The sequence below is a fragment of the Lytechinus variegatus genome, chromosome 4 (assembly GCF_018143015.1).
Source record: "Lytechinus variegatus isolate NC3 chromosome 4, Lvar_3.0, whole genome shotgun sequence".
In the NCBI taxonomy this organism is placed as follows: Eukaryota; Metazoa; Echinodermata; class Echinoidea; order Temnopleuroida; family Toxopneustidae; genus Lytechinus; species Lytechinus variegatus.
This window is the reverse complement of record NC_054743.1, coordinates 1,514,546-1,520,545: the sequence shown is the minus strand read 5'-3', so window position 1 is coordinate 1,520,545 and position 6,000 is coordinate 1,514,546.

Here is a 6,000-nt window from a genome sequence, read left to right as displayed (position 1 = left end):
ACATGTGTGGTTATTTTTTTGGTTACACTTCGTATTTCCGAAGCTTCGTAATTCCGAAGGTTCTTTATTCCGAAGGTTCGTAATTCCGAAACACGTAAATTGCCTATACCTCGATGTTCGTTAATCCGAAAACGAAAAAAGGGTTCGTTAATCCGAACATTTGTGGCGTAATTCCGACGATTCGTTATTCCGAAGGTTCGATAATCCGAAAACGAAATAAGGTTCGTTGTTCCGAAGGTTCGTTAATCCGAAAACGAAATAAGGTTCGTTGTTCCGAAGGTTCGTTAATCCGAAAACGAAAAAAGGTTCGTTATTCCGAAGGTTCGTTGATCCGAAAACGAAATAAGGTTCGTTTTTCCGAAGGTTCGTTAATCCGAAAACGAAATAAGGTTCGTTAATCCGAAAACAAAATAAGGTTCGTTTTTCCGAAGGTTCGTTAATCCGAAAACGAAATAAGGTTCGTTAATCCGAAAACAAAATAAGGTTCGTTAATCCGAAAACAAAATAAGGTTCGTTAATCCGAAAAATGAAAACCGGGAAAGCAGAGGCAGAGGCAAGGGGAGGGGGCGGGGGACACTGTTGCCGTTTAATTATCATATGAGGATGGGAAGGCAAGGGCGGCCGAACGAATTTTCGTTGGGGGTAAAGCCAAAAAATGAAACTCATACGTCAAAATTGGGACTGTGGTGATATTTTCACCTTAAGATTATCATCTGCTTGAAGTCATTGTCTGTTTGATAGTGATTAAGTAGAGAATAACTTTTTTGAAGTGACTTCTTATTATGGCAAAATGTATATTTAGGCTTTATTTTTCGGGAGAGAGTATAATGAGCGAGCGGCTTGGTAAAACAAATTCAAAGGTGAAGTTGTATAACGTTTTTTGTGGTCAGTTATTCTTAAAATGGCATTATTGCGAGGTGTTGCGAGCGTGAATCACAAGCTAAACTTTAGGTTATTTCAATAAAAAATGAAAATTAGTTTTTAAAATCCGAGCAGATTTCTGCTGTCATTAAAAAGATGTGCATCTAACTAAAGAATTAACACGAGCGCAAAACGCAAGCTTAAACATACTGACCAGAAAAGGAACCTGTTAAAGAAAGCATTTAGTGACCTCTTTAGGATGCATATTTCACCAATCGAATGAGAGTGCGAAGCGCAAGCTGAAATTTTTCAATATTCCAGCCTGAAAACTTAACTTGTATACTTTTAAAAGAGTATTTTATTTCGAAAAAACATGAAAAACGGCATATTTATATTTGAAAAAGGAACTTTCCCATTTTGGAAAATATTAATTCCCCTGTTTTTTATTCCATTTTTGATGCCCCCTGCCTCCCTCCCGGCGGATCCAACTTTCGTCAAATAGAGGGGGGGGGGGGAATTTTTTTAGCCATATTTTCCTTGATCGGCAGTTTAAAGTTGATTTTTGTTTGTTTCTTTGAAAGGGTAGTCCTAACAGTCAATAATTAGCTTTATCCTTATAAAATAAAGTAAATATGTAATAACATGATAAACCCTTTTTAAATAATGCGAGCGCGAGCTATATTTTTGTTAATATGATGGGCAATATGTTTGTGATCTTCAAAGCGAGATGCCTATGTAACTAAATTTAGATAATAACTGCTAGCAAGAAGCGCGAACATAATTTTTAAATATATAAGCTCTGATCTGATCTAAAGGGGACATTTTAAGAACTTTTTGCAGTTAGCCATGAAGACGATGCGTGTTTTAGCCAATGGCGGCGGAACGTATTTTTTTTTTGGGGGGGGGCAAAGTAAAAAAAAGGGGGCCAATAGGGGCAATTTGGTGCAAACGGATATTTTCACCATTAGATTATCATCTGTGTAAAGAGGTTGTGTGTTTTTGTAGTAACTAAATTGAGCACAATTTTTAAGTGATCACTAAACATGCTAAAGTTATATATTTACATGTACGTTTCATTTCTGCGAGCGTAGAGAGCAAGCGGTTTGGGGGAAAAAGTCAAATCTGAAGATGTAAAATTCACCTTTTTGGTCAATACTGTGAAAAGGGCATCCTTGTGAGATGTTGCGCGAGCGAATCACGTGCTCAAACTTTTGGAAATTTCATGTGGGCCTAGAATGATGATATTGATAAAGATATCATTTACCCAGGGAAGCCACTTCAGTTCTGAAAACTATTCTCCCAGCTATTATTATTTTTTTTACAAGAATGCTATAGAATATCCAGTTTTCAGGTTGGAAAATCGGAAAAATTTGGCTCACGTTTCTCGCTCGCAACAAGTATTGTTTATTGAGGAACTCATTCTATTCCTGGTTACAAAAAAGAAGTATGAAATGTCCAGTTTTCAGGTTGGAATATCACAAATTTTAAGCTTGCGGTTCGCGCTCTTATTATTTAGTTCGTGAGATATATATTCTATTCATGAGTCACTAAATGCAGTCCTTAAAAGATTACTTACTGAAGCCTGTTGCATAAAACTTTTTACCAGAGAAAACTCTGGTAAAAACTGAAAACTAAGGTTAGTCTGATTTCCGCCAATTACTTTAGCACAGGGCAAAAACTCCTGTAAAAACAACCTGAGTTTTCTCAGGTAAAAAGTTTCATGCAACGGGCCCAAGGTCAGTATATAAACAAATTACAACTCGCCCTCGCATTAATTCTTTAGAAAGATACACATCTTTCTCACGATTACAAAAAATGCTCCGAATGCTCACTTCACGTCTTGTTACATGAAATGTCTACTAGTTTCAGCTTGCGATTCGCGCTTTAAACATCTCACAAGGATCATTATTAGCATTATTTTTATTTTTATTACCAGCAGAAGCTGTTATTAAAAATGACATCCCCTCCAATACACACTTGATCCCCTGCATCTTTAATTAAACCATTTGCTTATAGGCAGCAATTGCTCAGATAAAATCGAAATTAGCCTATGCTTGATCAGGGCGCCATTCTTAATGAAATACATGCTTTGGCCCCAACACACATCATCGATCGTTATTACTATCATTGCATAATATCTTGTAATCTTGTAATGACAACATCGTTTTTGTTACCAAAATGAATTATTTTCATTTTCGGAAATACGAACCTTATTTAATTTTCGGATTAACGAACCTTATTTCGTTTTCGGATTAACGAACCTTATTTCGTTTTCGGATTAACGAACCTTATTTCGTTTTCGGATTAACGAACCTTATTTCGTTTTCGGATTAACGAACCTTCGGAATTACGAACCTTATTTCGTTTTCGGATTAACGAACCTTCGGAATTACGAACCTTATTTTGTTTTCGGATTAACGAACCTTCGGAATTACGAACCTTATTTCGTTTTCGGATTGACGAACCTTCGGAAATACGAACCTTCGGAATTACGAAGCTTCGGAATTACGAATGTATGCGATTTTCTTGACATTTATGTGCAAAGGATTTAATGATCAACAAATGATTAGTAATGCATGGAAAAATGCAAGAAAGAATAACATAAGTATATGTTGGACAATTTAAAATGGAAAAAAAATGAGTGTGACCAGAAAAACATTTTCTGTTTTGCTGGTAATCTATTTGTTAGAGATCGGCGGTGAACCAAGGAATTCTCGGTGGAGGGGACTATAAATGCGCTACTTTTCTTTACTTTTTTTCTGACAAGCAAAGGGGGGAGGAAATAGAGGTCAGCAATGAAATCGCAACCCAAGTTACACCATTACTATTTTATACCCCTTTTTTCTAATTCTAGTGCATATGAATTATATTCCATCGTTTAACCCCCACCCCCCCCCCCCCCCCCCCTATTTGGTTCGCCACACTCACTGTCAAATTTTAGGAAAATATGATTTGATTACATTTTAGGAACTTTCCTTTTGGAAATTATTATTTCCTGCGTTCAGTTTGTTTTAATATACAATTTCGTCAAGATGGAAAAGGACTGTGAAAATGATAACCTGCATTGCCAAAGTAAAATTCTAAAATGTCGTAAGTGTATATAATTTCTCACCCGGTACATTCACCTTTACAGAATTTCGATGTATTAAAATAATTCTTATGTTGTATTTCTCCCCTTCCTTTTTCCTTGTAGCCAACAATCCATAAGAGCTCCGATGAAAATACAAATATAACGAGTTAATTAGAGAACTGTAAGAGGAAGAGCGTGCTTAAAAAGAGATACATAGAAAGGCCATTCTCGCCTGCCTAAATATCATATTCCAGCTCATATTGACTGATACATATTATCTCTAATTAATTGTCTTTATTAATTTATCCATGTACTGATTGCTTTATCTCATATTTATCTTTATCCAACTTGAGCGTCTGTTATATTCTATGGAGTACGGCTAAAAATAAAACAAATAACCGAATGGACGTATATGGAATCACAATATGCTTTATGCCGTATATCCACTAAACATTGTGATCAAGGCGCTCTACTTATTTATTACCCGGCTTACATCATTTGTTCCGTGAAAAGCATTATAGGCCTGTTTGCAGACATAAACATAGATATTTTATTTTAATATATTCTGCTTTTCATTCCCTCTATCTTCTTGAATAATATATCCATGGAATGCATATTTACTCCATGCTCTGGATTCCTATCGCATCACATTTTTGATATGCAGGTCAAACCAAACCACGATAACATGCATCAGAATAAAATCAATCGGGGAAACCTTAGATTTTTCGAAAATTCATATAATGAGATTATATGGATAAAACATGCTTCTAATACTTTGTACATCGTAAATAACACATATTAGTCTTCATTTGCATGATTATGCCTATGTCACGGTGTTTATCACTCTTTGGTGTTAAACCAAACTGACAAAGGGTGAATTCATCCGTACATCCTTCCCTTTCAAGTCACTCTTTTACATTGTTAGTAAGTGGCAACTTTATTGATCTTCGCTGGATGCCCTTTTGTCATTTTCAAAGGAAAGGGGGCCATGCCTCCATCAATTACCCCATCCGTATCGTTAGAACAAAATAGAGTGTATGTACGATCCGAGGTATTCTCAATAGCCAGCTGTATACACTTTTGTTTAGGATTATAGAAATCGATATCAACTTAAAGTCGTGTACTCTCTTCTAGTTTGATCTAGCTTGATCAGTTCATGAAGTTGAATATTATGACAACCATTTTCAAGAGGCAAAATAATGCACCTAAATGAAAGAAGAAAACAAAAATCGATGTGTTATAAACTGAAATCATGATTTTTCTTCTTCCTATATTCTACCAACGGCGCCATTTTGAAACCTCACAAGCAATTTTTTTTGTATTGAGTAGTTTTTTTGACAACTTCAATTCATATACAAAATAAATATATGTAACAAATAGAACTTTGAAACATAATATTTTCATGAATGTTACAATAAAACACAATGTCAGACATCTTCCAATACATAATTATAAATAAAATTGATTGTAATTATATGCATCAAGAAGAAACTTCTACAGAAAATTCCGACATATTAATTTTTTTTCCAGTGTCAAATAAATAACATAAGAGAAATTTTCCAAATACAAAAATAAATAAATCATTAATAAAACCTAAACGAATTGAAGCCATCAGCATATATATTTTTGACCCATCACCTCGGCCTCTTCACCCAAATAAATTCAAACACAAACTCAGCCCTTGTCATTATCCCCCCCCCCCCACCCTCCCTTGACCACCCCATCCCCTATCCGGTGGAGAACTGGCTCTGGGCTCCAATACATGGTCTAATATTTAAGTTTTCCCATTTAGAGAAAGCAATCTAATATAGTATCGATCATGTCGATCGTTTTCGATCTATCGTTGATCATATCAGCGCACGCACGCAGCTCTGCGTGCGTTTTGGGTTGCATTTCGCTGCTCCCATTATTTTCCCTCACTCTTATTGATTACGGTGTATACGTGGTCCTGCGAAACTGAAAATCATTGAAATCAAGCTTCCATCGCGGCAATGCCCACTGTACGCCAATATTGGACTCTCATCGAAGCATAACTCGTTTTATAATGCTTTATAAACTATAGATACAAA